Genomic DNA, 20,846 nt, shown 5'->3' on the forward strand with positions numbered 1-20,846 from the left:
GATAGCAGCGAGGGCCATCTCGGAGGCATTTCTCTCCACCTGGAAGTAGGAGTCCTCATCCACACCCTGCTTCGTGGTATCCACCCTCCTGATGCGGGTGAAGGCTGCCTGCACCTCAGGGTGGAGGGGAAAAGTTGTGTCTTGGGCCAGTGGGCCGACCTTGTCCGAGAAGTAAGGGACCCACTGCGAGTAATAAGAGAACAGGCCCAGGGACCTAGGGAGGGCCTTTAGCATTGGGGGGGAGGGGTAACTCCATTAATGGGCGCATCCTTTCCGGATCTGGGCCGATGACTCCATGGGCCGCGATGTACCCCAGGATGCCGAGGCGGGTGGTGCTGAACACACCCTTCTCTTTGTTGTGAGGTTCAGCTCCGCGGCTGTCTGGAGGAATTTTTCCAGGTTAGCATTGTGGTCTGTCTGGTCAAGGCCACAGATAGTGACATCCAGATATGGGAACGTCACCTTCAACTTGTGCTGGTCTACCATGCGATCCATCTCCTGCTGGAAGATGGAGACCTCGTTCATGACCCCAAAAAGAACCCAGCAGATCTGGTACAGGTGTCTGTCCACCTCAAAGGTGGAGTAGGGCTTGTCCTTCAGGTGGATAGGGATTTGGTGATACGCCGACTTCAGGTCAATTGTGGAGAAAGCCCAATAGAGGGCTATCTCATTGACCATGTCGGCAATCCTCAGCAAGGGTTAGGCATCCAGCTGGGTGTACCGATTAATTGTCTGGCTGTAATCCACGACCATCCTCGGCTAACTTCCCCCTTTGACCACCAGGACTTGGGCTCTCCAAGGGCTGTTACTGGGCTCTATAATGCCTTCCACCAGGAGTCACTGCACCTCCCCCTTGATGAAGTCCCTGTCTGCAATGGACTAGCATCTACTTCTGGCAACAATCAGCTTGCAGCCAAGCGCAAGGTGTGGAAAGAGCACCCCGGTGGGGTGATGCGCAGTGTGGAGAGGCCGCAGGTTGACCGGGGCTGGTAGGTTGGCGTGCTGTACAATGTGAGTGGAGGTTGGGGCCCCCCAAAGGCAAGGGTGACACTCTGCAGGGGGCACTGGAAATCTAGGCCCAGGAGGAGTGTTGCGCAGAGTTTGGGCATGAACAGGAGCCTGAAACCTGTGTAAGTCTCCCCTCCCACCATTATATTGACCAAGCAGCGCCCGAGGGTATCAACAGTCTTATCCTTGGTGGCGAGGACAATCGAGCAGGTGATGGGGTCGACCTTTAACCTTAAAGGAGCACCACGCTCGGGTGAATGAAGCTCGCTGTGCTGCCACTGTCCAACAGGCACTTTGTTACCTGCCCGTTGACTCGCACATCCATCAACGAATGCCTAAGATCGTGGGGAATGTCCCTGGTCAGTGTGGTGGTGGCCAGGACCATCTCGGAGTTGGAGTCGTTGCTATCTGGAGGAATGGGGAGCATCGATAGGGCGGCCTGGTCATCCCGTGTTGACCACGTCGACATTGATCGTGGGGTGCAGCATGCGGTAGCCGATGGCCTCCGGAGGTGTGGGGAGCATTGGTAGGGCAGCCTGGTCTTCGCCCGTGTTGACCACATTGCTGTCGGTCGCTGGGTGTGGTGTGCGGCAGCTGATGGCATCCGGAGGTATGGGAAGCATTGGTAGGGTGGCCTGGTCATCGCCCATGTTGACCACATCATTCTCAACGTCGTTGGGTGCCCTCCGTGTCAGGCACTGCCTGGCCCAAGATGGCGGCGGCATGTGGGGAGCCACTACATGGCTGGCCTCCTTCTCCAGCCATGTCCGCTGCGCTAGGGGAAGTGATGTCATCACGGCCGACGGCCGTGACATCATTACGTCAGCCAGAAGTGACATCACGCCGTGAGCCAGAAGTGACAACACTGCAGTTCTCAGCAAGCAGCAAGGACGAGGGCTGGTGCAGATGCTCGGGGAACACACTGTGATGGTTGCTGGAAGGGCCGGATGTTGCGTGGTCAAAGTCGGGGAAGGTAGAAGTCATCACAGGGACAATGGCGCCACCCGGCATGCGCATGTGGGGGGGGTTCGCGGGGGAGGTAGGGAGGTCATAGAGGGCCGCTGAGCTGCCAGCTGGTTTAGAGAGGCACACTTTTGAAAAGTGGCCTTTCTTGCCGCATCAGGAACAATACAGGTTCCTAATTGGGCATTTTTGGCACGATCGTCGATCTGACCCACACCAGGACCCACAGTACTTACAGGGGCACCAGGCACCTGCCGCAGCGATGTTCTCCTCCCCAGGTCGGCCTGTGGCTGCAGCTGCACTGTGAGAGGGCCACGAGAGAGCCTGGGGGAACCTGAAATCAAAGGCTTCGACGTGCAGGGCTGCTGCTTCCAGAGTTTGGACCACTTCCACAGTCCTGGTTAGGGCATAGATATTGTCTTCCAGTAGCTTCTGTCGGATGGCCCTCGAGCGTAGCCCTCGGACAAAGGCGTCCTGGATCAGCCTCTCGACCTCCTCTACACCTACCCTGGGTTCAGCCAGACACGGTCGGGCCAACTCTCGCAAGTGTCCCAGTTAAGACTCAGCCATCTCCCCGGGTTGCTGGGCTCAGGTGTTGAGGAGGTACCTTGCACAGACCACATTCATGGGAGGCTTGTACAAATTCTCAAGAGTGTCCATTGCGCTCTTGTACGTGGAACAGCCTTTGGTTACCTGGAAGGCATGGGGACCCAGCTTTGACCGGAGTAGGACCAACCTCTTCTAGTCGGAGTCCAGGATGTCGCCCTCATATGCCTCGATGATTGCCTCCACTGCGTGCTGCCAGATCTCGAAACGTGTCTGGGCTTCCGGGTAGCGTAGGTCGACCTCGAGGCTCCCTGCGTTCAGGAGTTTTTCATGGCAGCCGTGAGAAAATTTTGTGGATTAAATTGTGGTGCGCTGTTAGACAGAATCAGACACACACAAGGTAAAAATTGAACAACAGGCTTTAATCCACAAAGACCTCCACAGAGCCAGGCTGGCTGTGGCTGCAGCAACTCACTGTGAGGCCTCGGGAGGCCGGCGCAGGCTTATATACCGGAAGGTGATTGACACCCGGCCGGGTGGGGCTTGATCCACTCAGGCTGACTGATTGGCAGCCGGCCAGGTGTTGTCCTGTCCCCTGACACTCCTGGAAGTACAGAGGTTGCCCCCTGCAGTAGGCTGGTGGTGTACCACCACTCGCCTCCTCACTGGTCTGCCTCTGTTATCACAGTCCTATGGGTCATCTCTTTAGCTTGACAAGGGCAATACAGTTGATGTATTTTACAATAGAGTTGATGTTTCCCCTAATTATGTTGAACCAAAGGTTGCAAACCCAAAATAAGAGATTGGATAGTCAGGATAGAAATGAGAAGAACTTTAAAACGAATTAAAGCCTGACAACTATGAGGTGATGCACTTTTGGAAATTAGATAGGTATAGGACATGTGCAGTAAATGATAGGGGTGTAGGGAATGTTCAGGAACAGGGGGACCTTTAAATTCAAGACCTTAGTTCAGTGGCAACAGAGATAGAGAGGGTGAAGAAGGCACATGGTGAGCTTGCCTTGATAGGTTTGGATATGAAGTACAAACATTGCAACGTTATGTTGTTACTTCAGAAAATAGTGATTGGACTGCATTTGGATTACAGCATGCAGTTCTGGTCACCATGTGATAGAAGGGATTGTGCTGGAGCAAGTTTAGGGGAGATTCACTTCCATGTTGTCTAGATTAAGGATTATAGTTGTGGTAGTTGATTAAATGTGTTTGATTTGTTTCCTTTGAAGTGAAGGAGATTGAGAGGATGACCTGAAAAAGGTTTATAAAATGTGAAGAGGCATAAATTAGACAGTCAGAATATTTTTTTTCCTTGACAGGGTAACAGAAAGAAGAGAGCATAGATTCAAGGTGAAAGGAAAAGGGTTTAAATGAGTTTTGAAGAGCAAGATTTTTTTAAATAGTTTTTTTTAAACAGAGAGTGGAAAACATTGTCAGAAGGACTGATGGAATCAGATGCAGTGATTTCATTCAAGAGGCATTTAGACACTTAAAAGCAAGGGATGGAATAATATGATCCTAATGCAGGCAAATGGAATAGTTTAGTGTCGATTGGCAATAGGTTTGGAATAGACGTGGTGGCCTAAAGGGCCCACTTCTATGTTGTACAATTCTGGTTTGAAATTTGTTCCTCCAGAGAATCGTAAATCTTTGAAGTTCTCTTCCAAAGGCAACCATGTATATTCATTCATGCAGTCTCAATAAAGGGTCTGACCAAAAACATTGGCTGCCTATTTTTACCCATTGAAACTGTTTGATCTAGAGTTCTTCCACCAGTTAATTGCATGCAACCTCATTTACCATATATATTCAAGAGAGAGTTCCAGTGTTTGAGCTTTTAAGGAATTAATGCAGGAAGGTGGGGCTGAGATGAAAGGCAGGTCATGATCTTAACGACTAGTAGAGCATGTACGAGGGCCTCCTGGTTCCAGTGATTATGTCTTGCACCTGGTCATGACAGTGAATACTCTTTGCATCATCCTATCACATTACAAAACAGACTGATACAGAAATGCAGTAATAATTTGCAGACAATACCTGAACACAGGTGACTCTTTGCACAGCATAAAGCATTTACAACCTTGCTTTCTTCTGAATCACTCTGACCGATATCACCAGAGTATTTCCATATTATGGAAGAATGACACAAATAGAAAAGAATAATATCTTTCTATCCATTTTCCTGTGCCAGGAAATTGATAACAAACATATAGTTATGGTGGAATTACTGTTTCTCCTGGAATGGTTTTCTCTCTCTCTCTCTCTCTCAAAAAGCTTTGCCATCATTTGACTTCCAGGTGAAATGGAGCTATGCGATTGAATTTCTGTGCTAAGTGCAATCAATAGAATCTAAAAGAGCACTCTGGTGTGAAACTGCATTTTACATGGACAATTAACATGATTTACACAATTTACATGATCAGAGATGTTGAGAAGTAAATAATGGGGTGGGGGGGGGAGGGGGAGGAACACTTTGGAATAGATCTTTAACCAATAGGTTGTCTTATGCTCAGAACATTTTCAAACCTTCATTGACACATTACAGTTTCCCAGAGGCCATATTTCCCATTGAGAAGAAAATTTTCAAGATACTAACTCTAAAAATGAAAACAAGAAAGAATTATGATCTTGACAGGGGTTGCACTGGAACTGAAAATGGAGTATGCAGCAGTACCTGAGGACCAGTTGTGTAAATCTGGTACAGTAATGTTCAAACCCCAGCATGATAAACCAACTTGACGTGGCAGACCTTGGGATTTAAGTTCCTCTGGGATGGCTGGCAGTCCTTGTCCAATTCAAAATGGCAATGATTGGCCCATTTTAGAAGTCAGATGAGAGTTGACCATAATGCTCCCCAAGGTCCAGGCCCAGGTGTCAAAGGCACAATACCTTCCTTCACTAACATCATTGAATGATGTGATTTGCGCTGTTTCACACTAATCATTCCATATTAGTTATATTTAGCTTACACAATTGTTGTGATGAGGCTTGAACTTCAGTATTCAAAATAATTTCTACAAACCTTTTGGATTATTAATCTGGTTCAGTATTCAAAATAATTTCTGCAAACCTTTTGGATTATTAATCTGGTATCCTAACTGCAATGCTCCCTCTCTCCTAGAATATACTTACAGTGTAGTTGGGAAAAAAAAATTAGGCAATGATATTCTTGAAGGAAGAAGTAATGTCTGTTCAAGATTACAATGACCTCTGGAACCAAGGGGCATGGTCAAGCTTAACTGAGGAGAGAATATAGATTTAATTACTTTAAGCAATAGGTGCTGAATGTGTGAAACCGATTACCATGGAGAAAACAGCCAGTGTGGAAAATGTAAGTAGAGCGAATAGATATTGAAAGCTGATGAGAAAGTGAGATGGTCTAGCTGTGAGATCAGTCAGCTGGAGTGCCGCATCTCACGCACTTACCTACCTGATATGTCCTTGTACAAAATAACAAAAGTTAGTCAGTGTATAGAGGTGAAAATTGGATGAGGGAGAAGTCTATCAGCAATGCCGTACGTTTAATTGACATACTATTTTAAAAGTATAAAACAGCTGTAAATTATGGCTCAGCTGATGCTCTGAATGGTGATCTGCCTGTATATATTTTGATTAGTGTTTCTTGCAGCCGGTGCCTGGGCAGAGTCATCTGTTAGCCCACTGCTCAGCACAGAGCCGCTCAGAGTGCAAGTGACAGGCTCTGTGCTGGTCACAATTATCTTGACAACCAGTGAAAACCCACTGTCAGACTCCCCAGCTGTGAAAATCATTAATGGTAAAAAATGTTTGAATTTTGTTTTGACAATCAGAAATATTCAAAAGCACAAGCTCTCAAATTGTTAATATTTAATTCCAAATAGAACTTAAAACACCTTTGCAAAATTAAAGCAATTAAATCATCTCAGTTCAAATAAAATATCTGTACTGATTCTTCCTGTTGAAATTATTGGTCATATCTGGAAAAGGCTCAGCAAGGACTTTACATACAGGGAAATTAGTCCAAGTTTGAGCTCCCTCCTTGAACTCCATCAGGAAACTGACAATGAAAATGCATTATCCCGAGATCAGCTGTAGGCCAAATGTTCACCCAAGCTCAGGAGTCACAACTTCCACTCAATTATGAAGATAAAAGCTGACACATCCTTACAGAACTATTAACTCATAATTATATGAAATTCTCCATTGTTGGAAGATTTTCCTGAGATTACTACTCTACAATTTTCTGCCTCCATAGCAAAGCATGCTGTTACTCATGTCATTTGTTCTAAGGGCCGACCTATCCATGCTAAAACACATCGCTTGCCTCCTGAGAAACTGCATTTAGCTAAGGAAGAGTTTGCCAAGATGGAGGAACTAGGCATAATTCATAGGGCCAACAGTCCTTGAGTATCTCCATTACTATGGTCCAGAAACACAATGGAGATTGGCAACCTTGTGGAGATTACAGGCGGCTTAACGATGCCACCATCCCGGATCGTTATCAATACCTCATATTCAGGATTTCTTGGCTAACTTGCATGGAACGAAGATCTTCTCAAAAATAGACTTGGTGCATGGCTATCACCAAGTACCAGTAGAACCAGAAGACATTCCAAAAACGGCAATAATTACCCCATTTGGGTTGTTCAAATTTTTACGAATGCCATTCAGATTAAAGAATGCCTCTCAATCATTTCAACAAGTGATGGATGCTTTAGGACATGGTCTGACCAATGTTTTCATTTACCACAACAACATTTTAGAGGCCAGTGGGACTAAGTAAGAATCTTGGGAACATATTTGTATATTTTTTATTCATCTTCAAAAGTTTGGACTGACCATCAATCTGGATAAATGCGTTTTTGGACAAGAAATTATTGATTTCTTGGGGCATAGGATTACTCAGGAAGACTTGACTGCTGTCATCCAAAGTTGAGGCCATTACCAAGTACTCAAGACCTTCTACGGTTAAAACCCTACAGGAATTCATGGAAATCATAAATTTTTACTGTCGGTTTCTTCTGGGAGCAGTTCATATCATGAAGCATTTTTTCGATTTACTGTCCGAAACATCAGAACCATCCATTGGTCTGAAGAGGGAAACAATGCCTCCTTGAAGATGAAAGATTTTCAGACTCAAGCCACTATGCTCAACTACCCAGTTTTAAATGCAGCCACCGCCCTTTCTACAGATGCTTCCAGTATGGCTGTAGGAGGTGCACTTCATCAATATGTCAACAGGCAATGAAAACTGTTAGCATTCTTCAGTTGCCATCTTTGTGAAGCAGAGGAGAAATACAATGCTTTTGATAAGAAGCTTTTGGCTATTTACTTCTGTTATTTTTTGGAGGGCAGAGATTTTACTATGTACATTGACCACAAGCCCTTAACATTTGCATTTTTCAAGAACGCAGAGCCCTGGTCAGCGTGACAGCAATGGCAATTATCATTCATTTCAGAATTCTCAACAAAAATACTACATATTTCTGGAAAAGACAATGTAGTAGCTGATGCACTTTCTCACACTACCTTCATCTGTAGATCAAGGTACACAGCTCTGGCTGCAGCCCAAGAATATCACCATGAGACAAATGCTTATCAGACTTCAATCACAAACCTGCAATTGAAAGATGTCCAGTTTGGGGTTAATGCCAAACTGTTCTTCTGTGATATATCAACGGGACACCCATGCCCAGTAGTTCCAGCATCATGGAAACGTCGAGTATTCGACCCTGTGCATGGTCTCTCACATCTATTGATTAGATTAACCAGTGGTATGGTTTTGGACAGGTTTGTATGGCACGGTCTTAAAAAAAGATGTTACACAAATGGTGAGGTCCTGCATTGCCTGCCAAAAAGCAAAGGTTCAGAGGATACTAAGGCAGCAATGCTGTCCTTCCTGGCAGTTACTCAGCGTTTTGCTCATGTCCACATGAACATCATTGGTCCACTTCGTGTTTCAAGAGGATCCCGTTATCTTTTTACAGTAATCGACAGGTTTACGCAATGGCCTGAGGCCATGCCTATGGTAGATGCTATTGGAGACACTTGTGCTCGGCACTCCTCAGTTCCTGGGTGTCTCATTTTGGTTTATCGGCTCATGTTACTTTGGATAGAGGACCACAATTTACTTTCTCACTGTGGACGGCATTGCCTCGCTTGCTTGATACAACAATTCATCATACGAATGCCTATCATTCCCAGGCCAATGGAATGGTGGAAAGATTTCATCGATATCTCGTCAGCCTTGATGGCTTGATTAAAGGGCCTGAACTGAGCTGATGAACTGCCCTGGGTACTACTGGGCATTAGAACAACTCCAAAGGAGGACCTCCAAGCTTCATCTGCGGTGGTTCTAGGGGAGTTCATTCCCTACTATTCCTACTCCAGCGATTATCCTAAGGAACTGTTGAGCAGACTTAGGGAGATCATAGGAAAATTGATCCCTGTACCACCATCATCACTCTTCTTTTGTACCTGAAGACTTCAAAAACTGTCTTTATCTGAAGGGGAACATTTGGTCAGTCTTTACAGATGCTCTACGAAGGACCTTATAGAACACTCAAACAAACTAGGTCAACCTGTATTTTGGACATTGGAGGGAAGCCACAGTCTTCCACTATTGACAGGCTTAAACCAGCTCATGTGGACAAGTCTTCCCCACTCCAGCAGCCAACAGTCCATCACAGAGGTCAACAACCTAAAAGACAGACAAATTTTTCTGCCGGTTCTGGGGTGGGGGAGTGAGAGGGGAGGCTAGGTAGCGGTGCTATGGCAGCACTACAACTCCCAGGAGGCATCAAACCGGCTATGTGACATCAGTACATGATGACGCCAGCACGTGTTGAGCACGTGATTCTGGCTTTTAAAAGGTTGCGCAGAGTAAATCCATTTGATTCATTCTAGAAATGCCTTGTGTGGTTATTTTGTCATATCCACTGCAATTCCAGTGGCCACAACCTCATAAGACGGTGTCTCAAGAAGGCAGCCAACATCATAAAAGACCCCATCACCTTGGTCACAACCTCTTCTCACTGCTACATTTGGGCAGATATGTGATAATCAGTGCCTCTCGGTTCAAGAACAGTTTCTTTCCAACAGCCATCAGACTCTTGAACCTCCCCTGCAACAGCACAAAAGGACTGAGGGCATTATTGCAAATCACTATTTTTTGCACTAGGATTACTGTGAATACTATACATCTTGTGTATTTATAGTCTCTTCTAATTTACTCTATTTGGGCAGCGTGGGCTCATGAGTCAAAAGGATCGGTTACTGTGCTGAATGTCTGAATTTGGAATAAATATAAATCACACCAATATCTGGTCTAATTCATGTTACTCTTAGTTCCAAGAGGCTGTGGAACATGAATATATGAAAATAAAATTCTAATGATTCTTTGAGTGAAGGATTTGTTGCATTTTGGTTTTTGTGATTATTCCATATTCCCATTACTTTGTTGATGAAGAGGTTTCTGTTAAAATCTCTTGTGTATTTACTGGAAACTATCAATCTTTATAGCCCATGTAAGTGAAAATAGCTTTTCTACAGTAACATATTGAACTCTAAAATTATTTGTTTAGTGACATTTTTTTATATAGATGCAGTACTGGATCCATTTTTTCTGATAAGTATAATCTCACAGTTCTGAAAAATTGAATGGGCCTCATTCATTATTTCAATATGACTTTTGCATAGAATAACTAGAACTGTTCAGAGCAATTGACTGTTTTCTGAACAATATTCTTATCAGATTTAACAATATTTAACCACATTTTATATCTATTCATCCGAAAAGAAACAATGATGGCATTAACCTATATTGTTGCTTTGTGATTGCCCGAATGTGTGACCGACATCCTTTCTATCTGTTCGGGACTTTCCAAAAAATTAGACTGTCTTTCTATTCTTATCAATGCAAGTTGCCTCACATTCAAGAGTATTGTGTAGGATTATGAAAGATATTGTTGCCTTTAAGTGAATGCATGTGGATTCACTAAATGAATTCCTGGAATGAGATAGTTGACCAATGAAGAGAGTATGAGTGATATTAGATTAGAGTAAGAAGAATGAGATGTTTTCATTGAGATGTGCATGATCCTGAGAGAGATTGATAGGATTGGTGCTGAAAAACTGTTCCTCTTGATCATGGAGCTAAAGTCAAGGAAAAGGGAAACATTTCTGATTAAGATGACTATTTCCCTAGAGAGAAATGTAAATCTTGATTTATCTCCTCGTGAGATCTATTGACGTTCAGCCATAACGTAAGTACAAGGCTCGGATGGAAGGAATGTGTCTAATGTGGTTATGTGTATTGCTCATGTAAGGAGATCAGCCCCAATCTTATTGAATGATAGAGCAGATTTGCAGCTATTGGCTCCCTGTACTTTGTGCAACTGTACATTGTTCTTGTGTAGATGACAATAAACTCTGTTCATTACTCACTGCCACCTTCATTTCTGAATCACTGAATCAAGATTGTGCTGTTATAACCAGGGAACATAATTTTAACAACTACTCCTTACCCTCCATGTAAAAAGTCTGTTCAATCAGTTGTCCCTTGTATATTGACATTTTAAAGAATGCCAATTTTCAAAGCATTCGACAGCCTAAGTGTAGAGCAAGCACAAATGTGTAAGAGGAACATAGCAGGTGATGTAGCATCCATTGGAAAGCAGCAGGCAGTAGACATTTCACACCTGACCCCTTCTTCAAGAATGTCACTGATTGGGCAAATATGAAGATGGGGGTGGGAGTGGAGGGGGAGTAGCATAAGCTTACAGACATTGGTGAATGGTGGTGGGATAGGAAAGGAAGGAAAGGAGCTTGGACCTGATATAGGAGATGCAAAAGACTGAGAAAGATGCTCTGAGATAGGAGCAAGAAAGGGAAGAGGATAGAAAGTCAGGGGAAAAAAAGATGTAGGTGATGGGTAGAGGAAAGGAGACAGACATACGAGGGAAAGTCAGAATGAGAGAAAAAAAGGATGGAAAATGGTGGTCGGCATTACTGGAAATTGGAGAAGTTGATATTGATGCTGTTTAGTTGGAAACTTGACCTAAGTGCTGCACCCTTGTTGGGATGTGAGTGAATTCCTCTGTGATTCTCTTTCCTCTGCTCTGTAGACCATTTTTGGTCCAATCTAGGAATAGTTAATCCCCAGATTACATCTGAGAATGAGTTCTTTTCAACAAGAATGAACACATGATGTTTTAGTTCTGTTGATAAATTTGACTTCCTTTGCCAAATAGGATTCAAGATGGTGGAATAAGTTGCAAATTTGACATGAATACTTCCAACAGGCATCTGCCTCCTCTTCTGAACCACCTGAACCTTTGAAACTAAAAATTATTTTGAAAGACTCTGATATTCATTTTCACATCTGGAAGTTGCAGATTGGATGCCAATAATGCATTTTTTTTCTTATTTCCTGTCTGAGCTTTCCCTTTCTCGTTTATAGTAATGATTGCTTCTATTATAATCCAAACAGCTGTAAGTCATTAACCCATTTTGTGCCCCCATGCAGATCATTAGTGCACCTAAACGTAAGATATCTATTTATCACAGAGATTAAACATTGCAAATATACCTGTCCAATGTATTGGATCAGCTGGGTGCAGAGCCGAGGGATTCATTTGGGAGAATCATGTGGCTCCCCAATCTGTGAATTTCAATTGTTGCAATTGGAACTCCTTTGCATCGATCTGCGGAGAAGACCCCATGTCAATAAAAATTGGAAAATATGCTCCCAGCTTCCAAACCAACACTAAAGCATTTTTGGATGTGCTGCACCTTCCAAATTAAAACTATTTGTGGAAAATTATGCGAAGAGCCAAGTCATCTAACTCTTTGTAACATTGAATCATAACATGTCAATCAACTTCTACACTTTTAATACAAATTATTTCATGACCTGAGTGGTGTTTATAGGTTTCTGACATTCTCATGAGTCGATAATTAAGAGTCTTCCTCTTCAACCACTTCAGTCATCTGATGATCAGATTCTCGTATTGTCATCTAGCGAAATGCAGTTTTTCAATCCACTGACAATATAGTTTTTGTAATAAATCAGACAATTTCACATGACTTACAACTTCAAAAAGATAACTTTCTCAAACTATTGCTATTGTCATGCTCAGTGGTTGTGGTGACAAGCAAGGAAAATTTTAATAAGCTGCCACACCCCTTTAAAGGCTTCAGTTACCCAGAATGACCCTTATTCAGCTGTCTGATGGGTTATTCAATTCCAATCTCTGCTCACTTCATTCACAACAATGCAGAGGAACATAAATCAAGGAAGAAATGTAGTAGTTTCATGGTTGGCCAACATATACATTGAAGGTGAATACTACGCTGACAATATGTCAAAGCTTTCAAGCTCTCTCATTAAGAGATCTGTTTGGGTCAAGGTTATTACTTTTACAGCAATTGGGCAAATATATTGTACATCATCTTGACCATTTATAAACCAGGGTAAATTCATTAAACTTGGATGAAAGAGCAAAAATTGGAATACGACTGGCACAATTTAATGGTATCACTGTACCATTCTATTTTTTTATTGATTTTTATCTTGCATCCATGGCCGTTCAAAACTGGGAGTGAAATATGAGATCTGTTCCAGTTCTGATGTCAGAAAGTTCAGTTTGATGTAGATACTGAAGTTATACATGGAGAAATATCCATAAAAGCTGTTACATTCCACATCCCCATGAAAGTAGCAGGAAATTTAAAAAAAACTATTTGTTCTATGAATGCAAAATTAAAAATCTAGCCAAAGCAATGATTACTGACATAAGATTTTCTCTGAGTAGATCATTCTGACCTGAATTTTTCAATGAGTCACAAGAGATACATGGAACCTTCCCATCATAAAATTGTTCTGCTTACAGTATATCTACCAACAGATGCTCAGAAAATATTAATCTCAACTATTCTAGTGTAAATAATTAACATCTGATGTCTTAATTATTGAGATGCAACCTGTCTCAAAGCTAAATTTTAGAAAGTGAAATCTCACGCAATGAGATTTTAACTACGATTGGAGATGTGAAAAAAAGTACTGTTTTCTTTCTTTCACCCTTTTTGCTTCCTTCAAGTATTTTATCACTGAATTTAAAATGCGAACTTATATTTCCTACTTCAATTATTGTAGGCTGCTTTTGAAAAAAATGTTAATAATGCACTCATCACATGTGTCCCAGCTTCCCTGCAGAGGTTATGTGCCAAGAATTTTTTTTTTCAGTCAGTGCAAGTTCTACTGGGAGCCAGAGTAAATCTAAGCAATAGATAATACCATTCATTCATGACAGATTGTAGCATGTTCTAAAAATAAGTGCAATATGATCAAAAAGAAATCAAGCTGAATAGTTTGGAATCTATATTGGCTTGTCTGCAAAAGACAAAGGGTAATGGTGGAATGATGTTATTCTGGCTGAAGGTCCATGATTACTGGTGTTCCTCAGGCCTAAGTGTTGGGACCGCTATTATTTGTAAATAAATAAATGACTTGGATGAAAATGTCGATCAGTGAATTACCAATTTTGCAGTTGACACAAAGATTGATAGAGTATATAATGTAAAGGGTTATGAAAGAAATCAGCAGAATATTGATCAGTTATAAACATAGGTAGAGAAATGGCAGATAGGGTTTAATCTGGACATGTGTGAGGTGTTGCATTTGAATAATAATGCAGATAATGGCAGAAGTCTTAAAAGCATTGAGATGCAGTGGGATCTTGGAGTCCAGGCCATTACTTTTAGCAACCAGAAAGGGTTGTTGAGAAGATGTATGGCCTTCATTGGGTGGGGCAATGAATACAAAATTAAGGAAGTCATGTTGTGGCTGGATAAAACTTTTGGTTATGCCACGCCTGGCACTTTGTGTGCAATTCTGATCATCCTATTATGGGAAGGAAGAGGAGGCTTTGTCAAGATTCACCAGGATGCTGCCTGGATTGGAGGATATGAGCTATGGGGAAAGATGGACAGACTTTGTTTTTTTTTCTGGAGCATAAGAGACTGAGGGGAGACCTGATGGAAGTTCATAAAGTTATCATCGGCATAGGTACAGTGGATAATCAGGACCTTTTACCCAAGGATAAAAATGTCAAACACCAGAGCATATATATTTAAGGTGAGGGGTGTGGGGTAAATTTTAACTTTCAGAGAGAGTAGTAGCTGCCTGAAATGGGAGGTCTAATGGTGGAAGCCTTTTAAGAGGCTTCTAGATAGACACATGAAAATGCAAGGAACAGTGGAGTTTTAGTTAAATGTGGCCATTCAGTTCAATGCCAACATTGTGGGATAAAGGGCCTGTTCCTCTTGTGTTTTCTGTCAATGTTCTGCTCCAAAGACTTCTCATCAAACTTCTGAGTTGTTTGCTACCTATTCCAAATTACTCATGGCTTGGTATCTACTTTGAGCTGATCAAGCTGCTGTGGAGCATGTCATCTCTTCATTTAACAAAGTGCTATGTAACTGCAAATTGAATCAGTGAAAGTTCGGAGAACCTGTGCAAGTATTTGAAAATTATGTTCGCGTGCTTTCTCAGGGGTCCCTTCAGTCTTCCACTGAAGTAATGGAAAGAATAAAAAATGGCAAGGCAGAATTACCCCTGAGAAATGAAGGCCATGTTATTTTTTTAAAAGTCAGGAGGCCAGAAGTACCCGTTCATAAACTCTGGCTTCAAATGCAGTGGTATTCAGGAAAAACACATTCTTTAAAGACAAAGATAATTTAATACAATTCTAATTTGTGCAGAGCTCTGCTCTGTGTGAATTCCATCTGCAAAGTCGGCACAGTTTTGAGCCAGGGCCTGATTACACTCGCAAGATCCCACAATCGGACTGACCTCTCACAGAAGGATTCTTGTGTATTTGTATGTTCTTGACTGTTGTGTTGGTTCCTTGAAGAAGAACAACCTTGCATGGGTTTAGCACTTAAACAACTTTATTTTTTGATCTGCTTCAACCAACAATGCTCTTGACTACTGTTGTAATCTCCATTTTGTTCCCACACATTGTGCGCATTGCCAACTGGGAAATTTAGTTCTTTATTATACACGCATCTTTCACCTTTTAAAAAAAACACACACAAACACAACAATATGTCTACATAACAAGGGTATCTACATTCTGTGGCCAGTCTCTTTTCCACTCAGCAGCTTTCAATCGGTCTCTGTGATGGTTTAACAGTTCTTTTCGGTCGAGATATGTGTTTCCACTGGTGTATTGATTGCATTTGCTGCATTATTATTTGTGTCTTTCTGTGAACTCTGAAGAACATGTTCCTTTTCTACATGTACTGGCCCCTTCTTGTATGAACAGGTGATGGGTCACGACCATGGGTTGGAGCTTGTGGTCATAGATCTTCTCAGTTCCTTCTCAGAGGTGTCCCTCTCTCTGTCTGGATCTGGTAAGAATGTGGATCTATTTGCTCTTGCACATATCCTTGCCTGGACCATGTACCAGAATTGTGATCTCAGATTCACACTTAACCTCCAGGCTTCAGGACTGGTCGGCTTTTCACTGTCTTATCATGATACTGTTTCTGTTTTACTTTCTCTTCCACCTTAGCCTGTTTGACCTTGTCTGCTCCTTTAGGTGTCAACAGATTTTCATGCATTGGAAAGTTAGTACGTATGTGTCAATCCATCAGCATTTGTGCAGGATAAAGGTGATTCTGTAGAGGTGCACTTTTGTGAATCATTAGACTTCTGTGGAAATCCTCTCATCCATCATGCACTTTTATCATGAGGCTCTTCACCATCTTGACAGAACTCTCTGCTAGGCCATTAGACTTTGGGTGATGTGGGCTTGGAATTTTATTTCGAAAGTATTGGCAAAGGACTCAAATTCACTGCTTGAAATTGTGGACCATTGTCTGATACGATTTCACAAGGAAATCCATGTCTCACAAACACATTATTGATGAAAGTGATAACACTTCACTGGATGTTGATGGCAGAATCACTACCTTTGGGTAATTGGAAAAATAGTCTGTTACTCCTACATGACTCTTCCCATTACAGTCAAACATATGTACTCCAAGTTGAAGTATGGCCTGTCTGGTACAGGGTGTGGTGTAAATGGCTCTGCTTGCTAGTTTGGTCGATAGGTAAGGTATATTTCAGATTAGTATTGTTCGAAGCTCATACCGTGTTTCTGGTCACAGGAGAAAAAACTTGAATCTCTCAAACGTGACGTTTTTACTTGGAATGAAATACTCTTCAAATTTTGTCATCAGAGTGTCCAACGTGACAGCTGCCTCATCAATTTGAATAGAAATCCAAGGCATCGTCCCATCATGTGCAGAAATATAGATGCTTTCTGTTTTTCATCGGTCTCTCCCACTCCACCAGCCTCTAAATAAATGTTAATCACTGTTTGAAGCATTTCCAATTATTGGTTAGATTGGTGGTAAACTTTGTTGGTGTGGGAGGACTTATCCATGTCAGGAACTATTGTCCTTTCTTACTTACTCACATATTTCTGACACCATGCTATGTTTGTTCCTTGAAAAAGAACAACTTTGCGTGAGTTTAACGCTTAAACAACTTTATTTTTTGAGCTACTTCAACCAACAACACACTCGGCTTCTGTCATGGTCTACTTTTGTTCCACCGCACACCAAGCATTGTCGACTGGGAAATGTAGTTCTTTATTATTCACACATAATAACATACTGACCATTCCTGTCCTTACAAAAGTCAAATGCAGAAACAGAAAAAATGAATTAGTGATTAAATAAAGTGAACTTTTTTTATTGAAACCCTTGTGAAAGTTCATGAAAAATGTGTACAGCCTTCCCTAATCCACAGTGATGCTTTATCGTCTACTCGATGATTAGTTGTTGCTTGGTTGCTACATAAAACAATGTTTGGTTCCAGGGAATACAGAAGGCCTGCTATCTATATCTGATTAATTCTTGCCAAGGGTATTCTTTTATGGGTCTCTTAGACATGTAGCTGTCTTAATGTAACACTTTCTATCATTTGTGCAGGATTATGTCAAGTCACAATATTGTTCCTAAAATGTACCATTCTGTCGCATCACCATTGCCATCAGGCACAGAATTTCTACCTGTGGGTAACTGTGAAGTCACAGAATATTTCCTTTGTAGCTTCCTATTGAAGAAGATGGAGGCGGAAGCAAAATTAGAGATTTTTATTTGTCAGGAGCCAAAGCAGTTAAATCAAGCCTCAAATGTTATTTAGTGGTGGTGTAGCGAGCGAGCTGACTGAGCGAACGATCGAGACCAGCAGTTGGTGGGCTTGTCAGAACTCTTGAATTTTATTATGGCTAGCGCACTGCCATTTTAATGCATTCTAAGCTCTGCCCCCATGCGCTGGAAACCGCATCATTGTGACTCAAGCCGCAGGCCCCAAGCATCTGCCGGAAAAGAAAGACAGCACAGCGCCATCTTTGATGCAGCTGCTCTGCTGACATATGCGTAACACATGGAGCTGGTTCACCAGTCCGTTAACTATATGCCTTGCCACACTGGAATAAATAACACTGGCTGAATTGTCTGGATGTGTTTTTGTGATCCAATGCCAATGCAGTGAAGAGTGAAGCTGGTAAAGATGCAAAAGGCCTTTATTTGCATGCCACAAGCAGGCATTCTGTTTGAAGATTTCTCTGTTGATACTCTCAACTCAAAGTACAAGTTTTGCAAATGTTAAGAACAAAGGTAGCAGGTGATTCAATGCAGTTTCAACATTTTAGCCTGAGAAATTATTCCTTTTGAATTATATATTTAGAATGGAAACAGTCACAAACAAGACATCTCTGAATGTTTAAACACATCTGTTATGTCAAAGCAATTCACACCATTGGTCTAAAAGCTTCCTCCGGCAAAATGGCTGTCTTCCTCATATATAATACCCCACGCAGCTGGAACCGCTCTGTGTTTTCCTTACGCTGGCAGAGCGGTTCCAGCTGCATGGGCGATTATAGGTAATGAAGACGGCCATTGCTTGGTTTACCAGTCCATAGGGATGTGTGCATATTTCAATTCAAAAATTAAAAATGGTGGACAGAATCTTGGAATTCCAAAATATAATTTTTTTTTGTCTTTTCAATTCCATGAACTTATCTCCAATGTACACATCTTGATTAGGAATGCATTTAACAATCTGTTTACTCACAAGATGACCCATTCCTGTGTGTGGGATATTTAACCATGTGAAAATACCTTTTTAAAAATTGCTTTCCTCAAATATAGCCTTTTATAACAACAGGTAGGTCCTATGAAAGTCAGCTGCTGGTGCTCACACTCAGAAACACTGGAAATTCAAGTGTATACAGGTGAAGAAGTGACAACCCCACACCCACACCCCCCCCCCCCCCACCACTCACCCAGCACCATGGGTAGTCTGCTTGAATTCACATGGAGACATGGAGAGGCCAAGCACTTGTTGATGAAAGGGGAGGAGGCAATGGCAGCAGCCGTCGCCAGGACAGATGGACACACACACACACACACCACTGCCCCCACCCTCACCCTCGATCATGGCCCAGATCTCAGGCAGGGAGCAAGGGGTGGCTGTGACGTGACGAACACTGGAAGTAAGGCTGAGCTCCACAGTGGGGCATACACGCGATGGCCCTTGGTCCCTCCATAACCAGCAGTATGCCTGGCTGCAGCACCCCTTGCCATCCCCAGCACCAATCAGCATGGGAGCCCTGGGAGGTGTGGCCGTTGGGTGCTGAAGGGCCTGAGCTGCTGAGCAAATCAACAGGCAAGAAAAACCAAAGCACCCTCACCGGAGTAAAACTCCAAAGTCTGCAGACACCATGAAGCAATGCAGGAGAAACTCAGTATAGCAGGTTAAAAAAGTGAGCATGGACAGATGACCCCCTTCAAGTGGTGCCCAGGGCATGTGCCATGGCTGCCACACCATAGATATGCCTATGGTGTAGGCATGGAGTCATTGTCCCCAATCACATATGTGCAATTTAATGGGTGAATTCACCACTGTAAATTAGCCCAAATTTGAATGAGAGAATCTTTGGGGAGTTAATGAGAATGTGAAGAGTATGTTTAGAGGTGTGATTAATGTAAAATTAGTGCAAATAAATTGTTGATGGTTGAGCTGAAATTGACTGGACTGAAGAGGCTGTTTCCATGCTGTTTATTATCTGAATGTCCTTTCGAAAACAGTTAAAAAGAAAGACAACACAATTCAGGCGGATCTGCAAATATATGTGCAGCCCGTAATAGGATCTCTAATTAAATTTCAAAATGAAGGAAATAAATGCCTAATGGTTGTAACTGGACAGATAATAGTGGGGAGACGTATTGTGTGGACTTCCACTTTTTAATTAAAGTATAATTTAAGTTAAATAATCTTACAGTCATTGGTGGTTATGTCAACAACAAGGAGGTGAGTATTTGGCAGCTTTTATACTTGCGACTCATGCCACTTGTTTCATTTGGATATAAGAATAAATGTATTGATTTGGATTGAAGAGATAGAAGTCGATCTGTCTCAAATCTTCAAATTAAACTGTTTACTGAAAACACTGGAAAAAAAAATGCACTCATGCCTGGAAACTGCAATACAACTCCAATTATCCAAAATCGGTTTATCCAAAATCCTCAGTTATCCAAAATTTTTAGTCCTGGAAGTGGCGTTTTTTGGGCTCCAAAAATTTTTTTTGATAATTAAGGATTTCAGCAAAATCAGAAATTCTCATTTATCCAAAATATTTTGAGGCAAAAATGATATAATTTTGAATAGAATGTTGAGTTTTTGGTGTTAGATTTATCTTATTTTGTTCAATTTGTTTTTTGGTGAGTATTATACATTCTTTCATGCTTTAAAATCCTTCCTATGTTATTTAAACACCGTGACAGTGATTTGCTGTTGCTACTGGGCTGTTTCTAAAATATGACCAGTTATCCGAAAATATAATTTATCTGAAATAGGCCCGGTCCCAACCATTTTGGAATATCGGAGTTGTACTGTACTCCTCAGGAGGTAATGTTAAAGCTGCTGTCCAGGAGTATTATCGAATTGTACACAACTACTAAACAGGAATTAATCTCAGGGGCAGAATGCATCGTGCATGATGTTACTATACTGTGTATTTGGTGCTTGTGACCATGAAAAACAATCTTCGCTTGTATCATCAGGTGGGACAACAACATTGCTCAATCCTTTTTCAGCCGTTCGTGATTTTTGCCTTTCCTTGGAGCAAAGGTCATGCCGAAACCTTTTAAACATGGCACCTGTTGGAAGTTAGGCAGGAGGACAAGGAAGATTAAGTTAGGGCAGCAATACACTGTCCACTCCATGACACCTGCCCATGCAATTGTGTCTGAACAGCC

This window comes from Narcine bancroftii, chromosome 1, assembly GCF_036971445.1.
Source record: "Narcine bancroftii isolate sNarBan1 chromosome 1, sNarBan1.hap1, whole genome shotgun sequence".
Classification (NCBI taxonomy): domain Eukaryota; kingdom Metazoa; phylum Chordata; class Chondrichthyes; order Torpediniformes; family Narcinidae; genus Narcine; species Narcine bancroftii.